Genomic DNA, 19,703 nt, shown 5'->3' on the forward strand with positions numbered 1-19,703 from the left:
CAATTCTACTTTTTTTTTTTTTTTTTAGATTTATTTCACACTACTTGGGCAAATGGTAGAATACTGGTCACTACTTGGGCCAATGGTAGAAAAAAAGCAACATGGGATGTTGATATTTTATGAAGCCATGAATGAATCATCATGCCTATGATCCAAACATAGACTACATGATCAAATAGCCTAGTTAAATTATGATCAAATAGCCTTACTTAAATTGTCTGGTATAAACCAAATCAACTCTCCACTGTGTGTTTGCAGTTAATATTTATGCAACGTTAGAACTTAACAAGTGTTGGCTTAACAAGTTACCAGTCCAGAACACACAGAAAGTTGCCTTTATAATCAACTATTTGTTCCAACAGCATTTAAACAAAGCATTTATAAAATTGAAAAAAAAAAAAATACATAAGAAGTAAAATAAAATACTGTTGTATTTACATATAAATACTGTATAGTAACTATCACATTATCCCAAGCTTCAAAGAGCTCCCCACGTCTGTGACAGGCAGACGTGACATCGCTAAATTCTCAGCTTGTTTATACCCCACACTGAACGTGTGGGGTATCACTGAACGCGTAAGAACGCTAGGCCCATCACTCTGGGGTGTGGTAGCCTACTCTCTGGGATTTATGCACCAAGGTAACTGAAGTATCCAATTTGTGTCTTGAAATTATGTTTGAAATAAATGTCTTAGAACAAAAACGTTGATAGACTTGTATTTTATAGTTAGGCTAATGAAAACGAGTTGATAAGTAGGCTAGTTGAGTTTGTTATCAATAAACATAACAGCTAATGTCATGTTGAGCAGGAGGAGTTGAGCACTAGGCTACCATAAATAAATAAAATTATGCCCGGGATTGATTCTATTTATAGCAGGACAAATAAAGGCAGGTTCCTATATACAAGACGGGGTAACAATTGCCTACCATACCAGCAATTGCCATCAGTCCACTAGAAGACATTGTTTCGTTTTAAGTCAATGAAATAACACCTCTTCTTAATATTTTATTATATGTTGTATTGTATTATATTATGTTGGTTGGATTAATAGCCTACGGTTGGCAAAGAAAAGTCGTTTTCCTACCATGGGTCTCCAACACACGTTCTCAAGCTCATTCTCTTGCCTCCCCTTTCGAGCTAATTGCCAGAGGCTGAAGCCTACTACATTTAAACACAATTGTTGCGACTCAAGGCATTCCAGCTTACGGATTTTATAAAAAAAGTACTAAATCATGCATAATTAAACAATAACTCAATTTAGGCTACTTGTTTACGCAAAAAGGTTTCCATTACAGCACAACCCCTATTCAATGAAGGGATGCCTTGTCTCGCAATAAACAGTAGTGGAAATCCCGACACTTTTTCAACTGCATGAAACTTAACAGTGAACCATCAAATCAAAAATCTCCCAGATTTCAGTGCCCATCAGTCCCAACATTTAGCAGTAAATGGGAAAAAGAGTTAAAAATTGATATTACAATGGAAAACTGGACAGAGTCACTAAAAGGAAATATTGCAATAACACAATCAAAATATTGGAATGAATTTGCGTGGAAATTACAACAGAGATTTTTTATTACACCTGACAAATGCGGGAAATCTCAGCCGTTAGTGACTAGTTGTTGGAGAAGCTGTGGAGAGCAAAACGCAAATTATAGCCATATTTTTTTCTTATGCCCAGTACTAAAAACATTCTGGAAGGAATTTGATAAAGCGATAAAACATATTTTTGAGTTGCGACAGACCTTAACATTAGAAACCCTTTAGGTATAAGCCTGTCCAAGAAAATAGAACCTAAATATCAAAAATTGTTTAATATAGTACGTATATCTGCAATAAAACAACTAACAAGGGGATGGAAACAAGAAAAAGCCCCAGATTTGTGTAAGTGGCATAGCACAATAGAAAACATCTTGGATATGGAAAGACTTACTTTTAGAGTTAGGAACCAACTTAGTAAATGGAATAAGTTATACCCAGAAATAATAATTATTTATTTCAATAATAGAAATGATATGCACACATCGGTCAACAACACAGATAACTCCACACAGGACCATAGACACATAGCTTAAACACCCCCTTATAAATGGCCAAAAACGCGCCTATAAATATCTAAAAACAAGTACAATTGCACATAGAATAAAATAGTAATATGTAGGCTCAAATACCACTGCCCTTCTCTCCCCCCCCCCCTTTTTTTCTGTGTGTCATGTTTTGTTTTGTATGGAGTATTTTGCTTTGTATAAGTTTTCTATCATGTTTTTTTTTGTCATGTCTTTTCTTATTTCTTTTTTTATATGTATAAAATAACAAAAAACTAAAATTGCAATGTAACATGTGAAATAAGTGAAGTGGGTACCTTACATCGATGTAGATAAATAATTGCAATAAAGTATAAAATAAAAAAAAAATAAAAAAAACATTTAGCAGTATAATCAAACAGTCCAAAAGTAAATGAAATACCAAACCAAACCGGGAATGCTTTTGATAGCCTACCGGTATGCCGCTCCAAACGAAACGCATGTCTAAATGCAGGTTAGAAATATTTTAAAAAGCCTGCCTCGAATACCAGCCTGCCTCAAATAAAGATGATGAATGATTTATGCTAAGCAAGTAGCCTGGATTATTTTATGATTGTTAGTAGACAAACTGGCTTCAGATATCCAACAGAGTGAATATGAGATTGTGCAGTCTTACAGTACTGTAGATGGCTGTGGTTAGTGATGTGATGCTGTTAATAGGGAGTTTTACATAGTTAGCGCAAATCCTATATGTTATTATTTATTTAGCGTATCTATAAGGCTTTTTTTCCTTATCAAAAGTGAGGGGGACGACGGCTGTCTTTTCAGCACTGCAGGGGACATATCCCCCACGTCCACGTGCCTCCTGCGCCCCTGGTGGTACCCACTGTACAGTGAATATGCACCTGAACTTGTGCAGGTCTGAAACCATGCTCTATTTAATTTGAAGTGGGCCTTGTCTGAATCCCAAAATGTAAATCTGGTTAACATGGTCCAAAAGGTAGGTCTACTTGTAACAGTTCCATTGATGCACAAAAGACTAAAAGCGAGTAGTTGTGCATGGATAGAGCATGATTACAGCCTGGGCATCCTAGCACTGTAACCTGTAGGGTATGAGGCTCCTCGTTTTTCCTCATAGAACAGTAGCAGTTTGCCCGGACTGCCACTTCTATATTAACTAAATCTGACACTGCAGTAATAGAGGGAAAGATTATCACACCATACAGCAACATCTCTGGGCATTGGTAACCTATGACAGCCAGCCAGCCATATTTTCCCCCGAATAATAATTCTCAACTATGCTCATGTAGTGGCCTGGAGCTTCTCTGACATGCTAGCAACATTTACGTGCAGGCTACAGTAGGCAGCCTAGCTGTTACCATAGACAGTAAAAGAAATGGACGAACAGACTCCGTCGTTTTCAATGGGAGGGCACTGAGTCAAATAGAACGATTTTTTAGTTGGTCCCCCCAGTACTGCGCTGACTCACACTTAACTTCGTGAAGTTAGCCATCGAACTGAATCTTGTAACTCATATGATAGATACACAGAAATTCTTCTCACACTTCCTTCGCCTTCAAAGTCATCAAAGTTAAACATTTATTTATGTATTATTATTAGGGCTGTCAATCGATTAAAAAAATGTATCTAATTAATTACATACTCTGTGATTAATTAATCTAAATTAATCGCATATATATTTTTTGCTGTGAAAGTATTTTAAATATTTAAATTCAAATGAATCATTGAATAATCAGCATTAGTGACATTAAAGTTCAAAAACTCTTTTATTATTATTTTCACTGTTCAAATAATTGCCATAATAATCTATGATATGACCTAATATGCTAAGGAAATAAATTCAAAAGTGCTTCGGGAAGAAGTTTTTTTTTACATACAAGGCATTTCAGGCCACAGATATAACCTAGGGGACACAATGAAAATAAATTAACACTCCCCTCAATGTCAACACTTATTTCTTTGCATTGATGTGCGACTATAGAGTTGATGAACTCCGGTGATATGCAAATTCCTTGCTGCAGACATTGCAGAGGACTTTATTTTCAACACTTTATTTTTTATCAGTTTTTAAAAAGTAAATGTTCCAATCAATGATCCAGGCAGCACGTTTTCTTCTCTCTCCTTCATTTTACAGTCTAATTTTTACTGACTAGAACAGCCTGGGGTCAAAGGTTCATACGGAATCGATTAATCTGCAATCAGTTATTTTTTCTCAAATGAATTAATCGAAATTAATCAGTTATTTTGACAGCCCTAATTATTATTAATATCATCCTCACCAAGTCGTGTTTACTTTTTTTATTATTATTAGGTTGCCTCTGTGTAATGTTTTACCTTAACATACGGTCGTGTATGCTAGGTTTTGCTTATGAGTTACCGTTATAGACAGTAAGGTGGACTGAGCTTCTTATCCAAACAATACGGTTATCTCCCTACGGCGCGAAAGAGAGATTACGTCAAAGCTAGCTTCCCTCCAACCGAAAAAGCTAACCATTCTTCTTACGGGTAACCAACGTTACGGACGAGGAGTCTGTTTTGACTTTGAAGTGTTTATGTAGATTACACAGAAACTACAATATCGGCACAGGATATATGTTATATGAAGTTATGGTATTTCAAAAAAATCCTAGAATGAATGGGAGTTAGCAGAGAGGTGGTCCCTCCAGCCTACGTCGATTCTTCTACTTCCGGGAATTCGCCTGCCCCCTTGGCTGTTACCTAGCTATGCTACAAACATCTTGGAGCTCGTCAGGCAAGGTTTCAGAGCCACTGAGGCACTAAATATGTATAAAATTCGATTAATTAATAAGGATGTTTGATTTGACACATGTATTACACTTATCTGACACATGCTTGTGCCATATAAAAACACTTGACCTTGACATTCAAGTTAGCTAGCGAAGGTGAGTCAACGGAATTCAAACACTTACAGTCATAGACAGTAAAAGAAAGCTTACAGTGGGCATTACTTCAAATTGGCTAGCTTCCCTCGAGGTCCGCGCGTGACATCACGCAACTTTAATTTGTATTTCTCCAGTGACCCTGCAACAACGCTGCAACAACCTATGGCAAGCCGTTCAGGACATAACGTCTGTCAAAATGACGCCTCCACGTGTAGATTTTTTACTTCTTCAGGAGTAAAAAATAGACGTCTGAGCGTCAGACGTCATATTTTTACGTGTGCCACGCGCAAAAACTTTGCGTCTGACGTCAGAAGTAAAAAAATTACGTCTGGGTGATTTGCTGCAATGCCAGAGCCTTTGTGCCAGAGTAGACACAGCATTGGATGCTGGAAACAGGAAATGCAGCCGCTATAGTTGCAGCAGAAGAAACAAGATGCCAGAGCAATATTCCTGCTCAAATCGGCGGACCATCGCAAACAGGGCTCGGGGGATTACTTTTCACAAGTAAGATTTAACATTATCGTACTATGGGTTGTATTTTGTGAATGCAATATTACCAGAGATGTGAAAAGGAGCAATCATCTTTGTTATTACTGTATGTGAATCGTAGCCAGCTAGCTAGGCTACTTGCTAGGTGTTCAGGTGTTCACCCGGCTATGAACTGAGACTTGATAAGTCATATTCCATAACACTGACTTACATTACAACTGACACAAGAATGCTATTGTAGAAATGAATCAAATATTACTAGTATAACATTGGCCGGTGAATTTTACACAAGTGGCACAGACTGTAGCCTACTGTATTATCGGGCAGTTGCTACTTGTAGCTTAGCTAGTAATAAGTGTGTTAGTAGCTTCACTATTTCCTGAATAAAGTACATTTTCAATATCTTAACTTCTTTATATGAAGTAGCTTGGCCAAACAAGCTACACTTTTCTTGTAGGGATGTAACGGTATGAAAATTTAACCTCACGGTTATAGTGACCAAAATGATCACGGTTTTCAGTATTATCACGGTATTTTTAAAAGTGTGTTCAATATGTTCAGAAAGCACTGATAGGCCTACACAAGCTGAAATAGTTTCAAAAAGTGTCCCGTTTAATTGGCTATGTGCTTATAGCTTAACTTACCCTAACATTATTTGGAGGTTGCTATTACTGTTATTTGGATCCAATGAGTGAGACCAATCTTGGAATTTCACCATTCTGGGGGCAAGGCCACTTGGCCTTCAGTTGGGCATATTTGGTGGAGGGCACAAAGGCCACATGTTAGGGCACCAAGGCCAAAGTTAACTATACAGTAGTAGGCTATAAAAATGATCAAAGTTGTATAGCCTGATCATCTAATATTTACAGATATCTAGGCTATATTTAACATTTATTTTATATTTGTCCTGTTATGAAATCATGTATTGAACAATTTAAGGACAGTTCAGCTTTAAGAAACTCAAATAGCCTAGATGCATGCTTAGCATTTTGTGATCTACTTTCACAACTCTTAGTCAGCTGTCCTGATTTACCGATATCTAGGCGATAATTGTAACATTTATTTTGTATTTGGCCCGTTAGAAAATCATGTGGAACAATTTAAACACATTGTAAAACTTAAAGCCCAAATTTGGAGACATCCATGCATGTCGAAATTTAGGCTACTGCAAATTCAAAACTGGATTACTCTGGAACGGCTAACTGTACAGGGGACTGCTTTACACCTTTGTGTTCGGTAAGGTCTGCTGTTTATTCTGATATGTGGTTTGTCATGTGTTCAACGAAAGGTTCGTGAAGTATTGCACCGAGAGGAATGGGTAGGGAGATGGACGCAAAACCTTCAGTAGAATTTATGATTAAATTGAATTATATTATTTACTTTTCTCGCGAACCGTTTACCACAGCAATTCGCGGCTAACATCGTTTAAAAGCTGAGAAAAAGCTCTTTCATGTGATACGTGTGATGTCTGTGTGATGAGTAGGCTAATTCGCGAGTAGTTCAACTGAGAAGAATGGGTGAATTTAGACGCACTTTCTTTCTTGCGCTGTCACTTTCTCCACTGCGTAAAAGACTAAATTAATTTGCGTTGTGAATATTTTGACAGGCCATAGGCTAAATAAAAATCGCTTTTAGTAGGACGCAAAGCAGAATATTGAAAGAAGGGCACCAAGGCCACCGTGGCCTGTAAACCTCTGATTTCCAAAGGGCAAGGGGCAACTACGTGGCTGCTGTGAAATTCCTGAGTGAGACCAAATTAAGTGTTCGAAATAAAACTTTAGGCTACTGTGTTCTTCTGATAACGTGAGTGGAATGGATTTATTGTGGACGCGAACATAAAACGCAGTGGCTAAATGATACAGTGCAAGTTTTGCGGTGAAAATTTTCCGCCTTTTAAAATCAGTAGCCTAATCCAAATAGCAGTTAAAACCATCAATTAGACAACAGAATCAGTAGGGTACAAATTTTGCTTCATTGTACCAGGCCTACTGTATGTCAAAAGCAGGCTCGGATGAAGCTGGGAAGGATTAAACACACGGTTTCAACACCGTGGTAATCAACCGTGATAATTATGATATTTCAAAAGAAAACGGTAATTGTTATCGTCAACATTTTTATCACGGTTTATCATTATACCGGTAATCGTTACATCCCTATTTTCTTGTCATGTGAAATTAGCACAATTTAAAGTAGTTTCCTATGTAGTGAAGCAGCCTACTGCTGTGTTTGTGTTCCTAAGCTTGCTACATTTGACTGGGGTGGTAGTTTTGTGTAGTGTTTTTCATGGCAGAGAAACTGATTGAGTTTCGCTCACTACAATTCCCAAGTAGCTTGTAACTGTATTATTCACATGTAATTCACCCTAAATAAGATGCATCTCAAATCCCTTTTTATTCATTTATTTATTTTATCTCCCCAGAACAACTGCCTTGTTCAAGGACTACCACGAATTGTGTTATGCCTGACTGATGAATGTTTGATACTTGGGTCTGTCAGCGGGAAGTTCAGATTTGATAAGTAAACGATACATGAGTTAACGATATCACCGGTGTCTGTGTGATCAATTACCAAACATAACATTTGGCGACGAAGATGGCTGATATCGCTCTCCCACCACCTACCCCCTTCCTGCACTACCTGGTGAGCCTCCGATCCCCTGGACTCGCTGGTTAAACGCCTTTGAAACCTTTCTGCTGGCAGTGGGGCTCACCGATGTGAGTGCAGCCCGCAAAAAGGCGCTGCTGCTGCATTGCCTGGGAGCCGAGGGTCAGCGTGTGCTTGGGACACTTGAATCGGGCGCCGTAACCACTTATGACACAGCTGTGGGACTACTGACCGGACACTTTGCTGCCCCACAGAGTGCTCTCCTGCGTTGGTTTTTATTCCGCCAACGACATCAACTGCCTGGTGAGTCTGTGCAACAGTACGTGGCTAACTTACGGGGGCTGGCAAGCACATGCAAGTTCGGTGCATGGCAGGACGAGATGATCCGCGACCAGTTAATTGAACACACTAACAATGCAAAAGTATGAGAGACTCTTTTACTCGAACCTGATGATCTATTACTGTCCAGAGAAGTTACGATTGCATTACAGCTAGAGAGTGCAGCTTAGTATGCATCAGCGCTAACTAAACAACAAGTAGTAACAGCCAGCCCAGCTCCTTCTCTTTCTCCTGCTCTGACATTGCCGCCTAGCCATAGCGACATGCTTGAAGCCGACTCTTCAGCAGCAGTCATGCTACTGCGGCGCCAACAACGTCATCGACCACGCCCACACGCGTCACAGCCCTGTGATAATTGTGGATCTCTGTCTCACGTCTCAAGAGCACAGACCTGCCCAGCCCGTGGCCAGACGTGCCGCAACTGTGGTAAGCGGAATCACTTTGCATCAGTCTGCCGCTCTGCTCCGGCTACGTCAGGGGGCCAAGCAGCCACATCAGTGCCCACTATCATTCATAATGTGAGCTCTGGCTCGGCTTCATTTAAGTCATGCACAATCCGCCTAAATGATGTGTGCATTCCACTGCTTTTGGACACTGGTGCCAGCGTGTCTCTCCTGAACATGCATACATACTAGGGGTGTAACGGTTCATGTATTCGTATTGAACCGAAACGGTACGGGCGTCACGGTTCGGTGCATGAATTTACACGGAGAATACACGGTATAAAAATACATAAAACTCGTGTGCGGATTAATTAATGTCATGCGCAATTACTGTTAAGTAGCGAGAGTTACGGGAGTTCTTTAGCGACACCTAACGCTAATCTGTAGCCTCGCCTTAGCTCTGAAGCTCTGATTGGCGCCTATGTTTTTTTTTGTCAGGTCGTCGGTCGAGTCCGTCAGTCATTAGCAGCACTAAGGTTAGACCTACAAGAGTTAGAGGATCCGCTGGTCTCTTTAAGATCGCAAGTTTGAGAACTTCAGTTACAGTAACGTTAGTACAGGCGAAAGAGTGGTGGATAAGATGAAATTGTGTGTCGGCGTTGTTCAGCATTGGGTATGTGAGTGGAAAAAATGCTACACATATTCGAAGCCATCACCCAGATGATTGTAGGCTACCAATCACTGAAACGAGGGGAAAGAAACTTCCCGTGCGCTTCAGCAGCCTTTGGATACACATACAAATAGGGCCAAAACCTATGGCTTAAATTAAATGATTTCGTAATGACAGAAAGCTGTGTAAATCGCGTGGTAATTACCTTTATGTTGGGGTAACTTGTAACTTCTCACACGAGGAGCTGGTAGTGTAAGTGCAGACAGTAAAATAAAGTGACAACGCTAATCAGGCTAATAAACAAACCATGCTACGGTGAGTTAACGTCAAAGGGCAAAGTCACGTGACTTCTAGTTGTAGTCTGTTTATGAAATGAAAGGAGCAATTTCGTTTTTTAAAAAAAGGCAAAATAGTGTGATTTTCACAGTTAGTAGGCTAGATTATTACTTTACACACAATGAAAAATATTGAGGCAAATTGTAGACCCTTCCATATACAACTAAACACAGATGTTGAAGGTCTTGCTTAAGTGGATTTTTAAAAATCATTTTTCTATGTAATTTGCACTTTCAGAAATAAGAGATTCTGTAGGCCTATTTTCAGTTTTATAGCTGATTGTCTTATTTTGTTTACAAGTTACAGATTGAGTCTGGGCACTTATTGTACTGTTTAGCCTACATCTTACACACTTCAGGCTGTTGCAGATAGCTCAGGGAAGAGACTGTATGACACTAGGTGGTACAGCCTGAGACATGTACAAAAAAAAATGCTTTCTGCATTTTTGTTTTGCTTTTCCCTCCATTGTACCGAACTCGTACCGAACCGTGATGTCCGAACCGAGGTATGAACCGAACCGTGACTTCTGTGTACCGTTACACCCCTAATACATACAATGCTTTTTTCGGCTCACTCCCACTATCGGCGCCCTCTGCTTCACTCTGTGGTTATGGCGACTCAAAGATTGACCTGATTGGTTCTCTTCGAGTGACTGTTGGCTTTGGCAACAAGATTGTGCCCAGTTTTGGCTTCCACGTCGCGGGGCCAACCTGATGGGCCTGGACCTGTTTTCTGACCTTGGATTCTCCCTGGTGGACACAAAGGGGGCTGCAATTCTCACTGTCTTCACACCTTGGCAGCAAAAGTGGCCATCTCTGTTTGACGACTTAGGCTGTCTTACAGCTTTTGCCCACCAACCTCTCCTGAACCCTTCCATTAAACCTGTCATCCAACCTCTCCGCCGCATCCCTCTGGCTCTCCGTGATGGCGTCTCAGCCGACTGCTCCTGGATGCCGGCATCATTGAACCAGTGGATGAGTCACCCTGGGTCTCGAATTTGGTGGTGGCTAAGAAGAAGTCAGGGGCTCTGCGCATCTGTGTCGACCTGCGTGCGGTCAATAAGGCAGTGATCCCTGACAGGTTCCCTCTACCTACCTCAGAAGAGCTCACAGCTCAGTTCCATGGCTCAACAGTGTTCTCCAAACTGGACCTCAGACAGGGCTACCTCCAGGTGCCCCTTCACCCCATCAGCAGAAACCTCACAGCCTTTGTGACTCGTGTGTTCCGCTACACACGTATGCCTTTTGGACTTAGCTCTGCCCCCAGCTGTTTCCAAAAGATCATGGTGTCTGTGTTGGCTGGCATACCGGGCGTGGCCATATACCTGGATGACGTGGTTATTCATGGGCCCACCACTGAGAGCCACGATGAACACCTCAATAAAGTCTTTGCAGCTCTAACCAAGCACAAATTAACCCTAAACACCGAAAAATGTGTTTTCTCGGCACCGGCCATTGAGTATGTAGGTTTCCGGTTGTCAGCGGATGGTATTACACCTCTTCAGTCAAACGTGGACGCCATCCTGGCCATTCCCGAGCCCATCTCAGCTGCACAAGTCGCCTCTTTTTTGGGCATGACCGGCTACTATTTGAAGTTCCTCCCTCACTACTTTACTACCACCGCCCCACTGCGCCAACTGCTGCATAAGGGTGAGCCGTGGGTGTGGTCACGGGCGTGCTCTGATGCTGTGCGTTCACTCAAGGGGCAACTTACCTCAGCCCCAGTGCTGGCTCACTTTGACATCTCTAGCCCCACCCTGGTTACCTGCGATGCATCGGCCACAGCCATGGGAGCGGTGCTGTCACAGACTCAGCAGGGTTACTCAGTGGGCGAGCGTGAAGCATTAGCCTGCATCTGGGCATGCGAAAGGTGGCACCTTTATGGCCGTTCCTTCACCCTCAGAACGGATCACCAGGCCCTAACTGCACTGCTCTCCACATCTGGGACAGGCCACAAGCCACTGAGGCTGCATCGCTGGTCTGACCGCCTCCGGCAATATAACTTTGACCTGAAGTTCACCCCGGGCAGAGATAATGTTGTAGCTGACCTGCTGTCCCGCTCCGTTCCACCCCACCCTGCCATACACACACACACTGACACTGACTGTGTGGAACACGACATTGTCCAGATGCTACACACACCCCTCCAGACCACTGTACCGCTACAGGAGCTCAAGGAGGCATCTGAGCAGGACCCTGTCCTTTCTCAGCTCCGTGCCTACATCCAGGACGGGTGGCCTCGCGAGGTGCCAGAAGAGCTAGCGGCATTTTCCAGGGTGAAGCAAGAGCTGTCCTGCTGGAACGACACCTGTGTGGCATGTGGCCTTTGCGTTCTGCGCGCACGTGTCTTGACCATGGCTCACGAGGGCCACTTAGGTGTCGTGAAGCTGAAGCAGCGTTGCAGGGACCTGTTATGGTGGCCAGGGATAGACAGGGATATTGAGGCCCTGGTGAAAGACTGTCCTGCCTGCCTCTTGAGTGGTAAGACCGGTCACCAGGCTCCTCCACCTCTACAACCTCTTGCTTCTCAGCCCTGGGACCACCTACAGCTGGACATATGCGGTGAGATACAGGGGGTTCCCCACAATCAACGCTTTCTTGTGGTCGTATATGACCTTCACTCGAAATGGCCTGAGCTCATCACCACTGGCTCGGTGACCTCTCAGGTCATAATCGACTTTCTGGACTCTATTTTCTCCCGCTGGGGCATCCCAAACACCATAACTACTGACAACGGCCCTCAACTCGTCTCTGCAGAGTTCACGTCTTACCTCAAAAGCAAAGGCATCCGTCATGTCCGTACAGCTTACCATCACCCCCAAGCCAATGGTGGTGTTGAACGGTTCCACCAGTCACTGAAGAACAGCCTCAGAGCGCACATGGTCCAGGGATGGACCTTTCCACTGGCCATACGGCACACGCTTCTTCATTACAGAGCCACTCAGCACTCAACAACAGGTGTCTCCCCAGCGTCTCTCATGCTTGGCCGTGAGCTCCGTCTTCCCCGACCGCCTCAGCCCCGTCATGCCTCAAGGGCCACCCCCTGGGGTCAAGGCCTCTGTTGCCTGTCGGCAGAGGCGGATGAAGCAAAGATTTGACCTGTCAGCACGCGTTAAGGTTCCCGATATCAACGTCTCAGATTGGGTCAGGGTCCGCAGGCCCCACAGAGGCAACAAACTGGCCTCATTTTGGTCCTCCCCTCTCCAAGTCACCCGCCAGTTGGGTGCAGCAACATTCTCACTGAATGATGGCACTCGGTGGCACTCAAGCCGCCTCCGCAGGGTGCCCCCTCCGCCACATACAACGGTGGTGACACCCCAAATCGTGCCTCCAGCTTGGCAGGACGTCCCGACGCCACAGCCGGTGCCTCAGATAGCTCCCACACAGGTCCCCGACACGCCTCTTGATCCGCCTTCCGGGACTGGTACCTATTCATCACACACTGCCCAGTCTCAGCCTCATGGCTCTCCGCGACCTGTTCGCACTCGTTCTCGCCCTGGGCACTTACAGGACTTTCAATCCAAATTTCATGTTTGAAATCCTGTAGGAGGGGGGGAAATGTTATGTCTGCACACAAGCGTGTGTAAGGCATTATGTTAGCGTTCAATTATGCATTAAATTGTGATGCAGTGAGTTGCTCGATTGTGCTGAGAGCATTGTGTTATGCCTGACTGATGAATGTTTGATACTTGGGTCTGTCAGCGGGAAGTTCAGATTTGATAAGTAAACGATACATGAGTTAACGATATCACCGGTGTCTGTGTGATCAATTACCAAACATAACAGCCGCGACTCCCTCAGTCAAGGTTGCATAGCAACGGCAATGTTTTATAGTTTGTCTCCACAGAAATGGAGTTCGTGACACCAGAGCCTGTCTACGGAGGTGGCACTAACCCTGCGTGAAATCATCATGTTTGATAGGTTGTTAATACATTCTGAAAACGTTACTGTTCTGAATGTTCTCAAGGTCATGCAAAATAAAGCTATCGACTCGATTCAGCCTCTGATTCCTAGTCTGCTTATCATTATCTGTTATTTATGAAAAAAAATCTAATCTCGTCATGTCATTAGTGTCTTCGTCGGCGATTTCTTTCTTTTTCAAATATCTCAATAACAGCCAACAAACTCGCACAGTCAAACCAAAGTTAAGTCATGTTGAAAAGAGGCTGAACCTTTTCAAACGATTTACATTTATAGACCACTGAAACCACGCATGAATCACACGTGAAAATGATCATCACGTTAGGTTGTGAGCAAGATATAACGGCCCTCCTCCGCCTGCGTACATCGGAACTAGCTCCCAGTTAGCATTAATAATAGTTTACTACTTAAACGGCACCGACAATCAAAAAATCCAGTGGAAACTAGATGGCAGAAGTGTGTAGGCCAATCGGCCCACCAGCTTTTTCTACTTTGTCACCTACAGAGTTTGACAGGTACGATCTTTCGAAACGCCATGTTATTTCCCATAGACATTTGACGACCGGAAGTTGGATGGATACGGAAGTTACGGAGGCGGGACTTATTCCGGAGAGGTCTACTATGCTAGCCCTAGATCGGGCGGACCAATCAAATCGGGCTTTATGATGATGGACATGTGAGCAACAGCGCCTGGTCTATCACGTCATCTGAGCATGCTAAGATCAGGGCTATGTTTGAAACAAACGCTGTGGCTAGAATGAGACATGGCTTTTAAGACCCCGTGGAAAATGCATATTATTTAATGAGGTTTTATCACTGAAAAACAATTATTTCTGAAAACTTGGCCAAAGTTGAGATGTGGGAAAACTCGTGGTTTCACTTTCATCAAGGGAAAACAGCGCTGTTGCATTGTGACATGTTGTTCCCTCGTTCGTTTGAAATCTCTGATTGACCACCTGTTCGAGGGATTTGCGACAGCCTTTCCCAGCTGTTCATAACATGTTTGTAGCATATCAGTGTTCAACAGAATTATTTTAAAAAAAGGAGGGGATATAGGCTATCAGTTTTTTCCTAATAGCCTACCCTACTACGTATCTCTTAGATTTCGCTAATGAGTGTTGTAGGAGTTATTGACGGCACAATAACTTAAAAGACCAAAAAACAATGTTAAGGCATTTGTGGAGAAGAAGGATGGTTTGTGTGTTTTTTTCCTACACCTCACAGGAAGCTATTTTGTTGCTCTGATTGGTTAGGTCTATCCAATTGAGTGCAGAGGCATTCCTCCCCTGTATCTGTTGAAACACGCCCCATAATTACGTCCCAATGGAGCAGTATCATACTCATATTCTGACTAGAATTGAGTATGGCTACGTCAGGCTATGGCTAGCCTATGTGATCAACTTAAAGATTAACTCGCCAAAATGCAACCCGGGTCTTTTTGTGAATGTACCCGAGTCAAACATACGTTTAAAAGCATTAGGACGGAAGCGCCACTTTTAAGTTTGAAATTTATATTGTCGTTTTCGGGTCAAATGACCGATTGAATGGGAGTGCTAGGGGCACTATTATTTTGATCAAAATCGCTATTTTTAAAATACTAAGAAGGCTCGACACAACATTGGTCTCTAACACATGAACTCGAGCATTGAGAACATTGTTTGTGTACTAAAAAAAAGGTTTTGAACAATTCACTTTAGCTGTTGTTTTTTCTGTATTTTTCTATATAAAACAAGATTTGGTATACAAAGACCTGCTTCTATTTTATTTGTTATTTTTGATCAAAAATAAGTCCTGAAAAGGATAATTTAGGCTTGTCTTATATTCAGGCCAATAGTGAAAGTAATCTACATATTTTATTGTCTCAATTTATATCTATAGGACTTCCTTATTTGGTGAAAATTAATTAACAAACATAACAAATACATATTTATTTTTCTGTCTATGTACGAGGAGGTGTTGCCCTTGCCTCCTCTAGCACAGTGTTTTTCAACCTTTTTTGTGCCATGGCACACTTTTGACACTTAAAATGTCCCACGGCACACTAACATCCTGTGTGAAGAAAAAATAAACATACCATAGCCTAAAATTTAAAATAATACATAGATATGGCCTTATTATGGCTTCTATGCAAGACCTGCTCAATAAAACAAGCGCCCTCTGTTTCATTTGTAGGTGACTATATCTAATTGAATTGTTGTTATGAGCTGGATATGTGATGATTCTGTGAATAGGCCTACTGGATATGGGGGCCCCGTTGTACAATGCCTGCATACCACAAATAGTGCAATCATACAATCAATGAGAGCATGTGGTTATAAATTCTTTGATGCAACAGTTGCTTTTCTGGACCAGTGAGTGACATTTGGGTAATTTTTCTGTGGCACACCTGATGATCTCTCACGGCACACTAGTGTGCCCCGGCACAGTGGTTGAAAAACACTGCTCTAGCAGCCCCTGAACAAACCCTGCAAGCAGACCCATCTCGAACAAAAAAAAAAAACTCTAGGTCAGTTTGTCGCGTGAACTCAGCCTGGCCGCAGGCATTTTTTCATATCTCGTGCACACACAGGCAGCTTGCCCTTTTAAAAAGCCGTTGGAAAGGCAGTTGGTTCTGTTGATGGCACTTTTATTTTAATTAACATAACGTTACCAGTGAGGCTGGTTATTAATGGTCAGAAACACTTTAAATTAATTATTTGACAACCGCGTGCAATGAGACATGTCCTAATGTAAAGGTAGGTAGATCTAACTGTTAGAAATTTCGAATTCAGTGTTGGTAGCTTCTACATTAACTTAACGTTAAGTTACAGGTTGTGCTAAGTGATCATGCTAACTATTGATAGCCTTTGGTAACGTTATGTTAACGTATTACAGCGTACAGCTCGGTTGCACATTAATGGTAACGTTAACGGTGACAGTGATGTTAATAGGAAAGGTCTGTCCTGAATTTTCCTGGTACAATTAAGGTAACGTTAATGTTAACTTAATTTCTTGCTGGCAATACATGCCCTGCCAGGCACTTGTGAAACTGAAGATGTGGGCTAAGTTTGATTAGCAGCTAGCAGCTAATGCTAGATCGCCCCCTATTACCACCAGCCCCGTGTTTCCGTCCTCTTACGTGTATGTGTCACTTACTATTCATTTCCAGACGGCGGATTCCTAAAGAAACGCAAGCACCCACACCATAAGTGTATGTAAATTAGCTAGTACTATGTACAAAAAATGACATTTTACCGTGACTCGAAGAGCTATAAACAGTCTTGTAAGCTGCGTGTAGCTGCTACAAATCCGCTTGGAGCTCCAGTGGGATTTTGAGGTACCGTTCATGTGCCGTTGAAAGGGTGGAAGTAGATGACCCACCAGGCCAGCTCTAAACTCCGAGCGTGGTTAACAAAATCGGATATTTCAGGCAGTAAAAGCCCCGGTAAGAACCAAACCAGATTTTGTTCAAATCGACACACCTGCTACTGAAAAATGTAAGGTTCATTTATCAAATGTTATTTTGAAGTATTAAAAAACATCGTTGTTGTTTTAGAATTTTCGGACGAAATGGGTGATAAATGGAGGTGTTACGATATTATGTTGTTAACTTGCAGTGTTACTGGATTACTATCCAGTGCCCTATTCGCCTTATTCACCTCGAACGTTCCACCGAGCCTGAGGGGTACACTTACCACTTCCGGGATTTCTCACAACGCGATTTCTCACACTGCTGTGTTCCCCAATGCACTTCATCACACAGGAAAAAAAACTAACTGAGGACAAACGTTTCACCGTTTCCCCAAAGATCAGTGACTACGTCGACAATGGATAATAAACATCAGAAGGGATCCTGGTCGTAATTTTAAGGTAAGTTTTATTATGTCTGGTGCTGTAAAGCTGAGCCGTCTCCATAACTAGCTTGTATCGCTAGCAGCTAGCTAGAACTAGCACGTTTTAATAGATAGATTAAGGCAGATAGACAGGTTGTTGAAATATACAGCCTAGTCCAAAATTGGTAGTATGTTATTCAAATCTACCACCACAGATTCACTAGTATAAGCATATTCTGAGTGACCTTGTTATCTTCTAGTCACAAGCTAACCTAGGGAACACGTCACATCAGTTTTCCTAGCTAGGAGGTGGATGTACAGGAGTCACATTGAGTCTGATCAATACAATTATACATGTAAAAATGCTTATGATTACATTTTATTTGCTGATGCAGATAAACACATACACACGTGTGCTCGGAGCATTTCCTCCCAGACTGCCTTGTGAAAAGCAAGACTGGCATGACCAAGTTGAAACAAGGAGCCGTGCCAACTGTGTTTGCATGGAGTTCTGTCAGACCAGAGAGGAGTGTTGTTTAGATGAATTAAGTTACTAGTTTGTAATGCATTTATTAACTGTGTAGTGACAGTATTTCTCTGTTGATGAATTCCAGTAATGTTTCCACGGATCTCGATGATCGACATGGTGTAATTGGTTACATGAATTGAGCATGAATATCCTTATAAAAGACCTGATGTGTCCATCAATGTTTCTCTTATACTTCCAGTGAAGACACCCCCTCCGCACCCAGACCATGATGCACTGCCTCCCTCACTTCAAGATCAACTTAAGGAAGCCCGCGAGACCATCGGTGATCAATAACTTTTCATTTTAGAGCTTCAACAAAAACAGTTTTTGATTTCAAATTTTTAAGGTGACTATAAAAAGATTTCATTTTATACAGGGTTCCCAGATTATAATAATAATAATAATAACTTCAAATTATATAGCGCCTTTCAAGATACCCAAGGTCGCTTTACAAGATTATGATACATTTAAAGCTGTGTTTATGGCCCAGAAACCTACTGCAGAAAATATGGTGGGATCATTATTGCTCATCTTTATAAATCTATACAAAACCTTAACCAATATTATTATTCATCTTTATGAAGCTATACAAAACCTTAACTACCATTATTGTTCATCTTTATGAATCTATACAAAACCTTAACCACCATTATTGTTAATCTTTATGCATACAAAACCTTAATCAGGGCTGTACGTTAACTTTTTTTGCAAGTAGCACTGGTGCTACAGAGGTTAAAAGTTTTGTAGCACCAGCCACAAATTCTGTAGCATCGATATAAAACCTCTAAAATCTCTAAAAACAATCAGTTCATCACAGTTCATCAATTGTGTTTGGGATCTAGGCCTACTGCAACTGGATTGATAAAAGGTCATGTAGTTGTAAACATCTCACCTGGCTACATTGTGTTTGAGATGAACAAAAGCTATCAGCATATGTTATTTGGTTGTTGTGTTTTTGTAAAAACAAAAAAAACAATCCATGACAGTTCCATGCAGTTAGACTTTTCAATGGGTATCAGGAAGACAGGTCATGACATTGATTTTTTGTTAATTTTTCTTATTCATGGATTGGAAGTCAGTTCATTTATTTTTGAATAAGTACAAGATATGCTGAAGATTTTATTCCACTAAGATTTAATTCACGTTTAGTTCATATTTCTAAGTTTTTAGATTAGTGTAACCCTACATTCAACCTTATTGTCATTGCACGAGTGAAATACCCTAATTACATCTAACCAGTGGTGCAAATGAGTAGGCTAACTGACATGTCAAATGCATCCCTAGACTGTTCCATACACATAGGCTACAATAGGTAGCCTACTAAAGATAGCTGAAGGTCTGTGGCTAACGCAGTCGTAGGCTAATTAAAGTGTCGTGAAGGTTTTTTCGGAACCGATCTTGTAAAGGTTATTAAGCACTAAGCGAGACTGTTGCGCATGAAGTGGGCTCATATTTGACAGATAGAAGCGAACGTCCCGGTGGACTTTTTTCTTCTAAGTTTTAGATCTGAATGGTGTTGTTTGGATAAATTGTTAGTTTTAAACTGAACTAAAAATGCAAAGCAACAAGGCGATTGCCACAAACTTCTACCTCTGCTTGCCTAATCTAATCACCTCAGCCCGGCCCGGTCGGAAGATACTTTCGCTTTAGGCTAAACATAGCCATCACTTGT

This window comes from Alosa pseudoharengus, unplaced genomic scaffold (genome assembly GCF_046254945.1).
Source record: "Alosa pseudoharengus isolate Yale_2024_CS ecotype anadromous, Long Island Sound unplaced genomic scaffold, YU_APseudo_1.1 YU_APseudo_1.1_scf_8, whole genome shotgun sequence".
Taxonomy (NCBI): Eukaryota; Metazoa; Chordata; class Actinopteri; order Clupeiformes; family Clupeidae; genus Alosa; species Alosa pseudoharengus.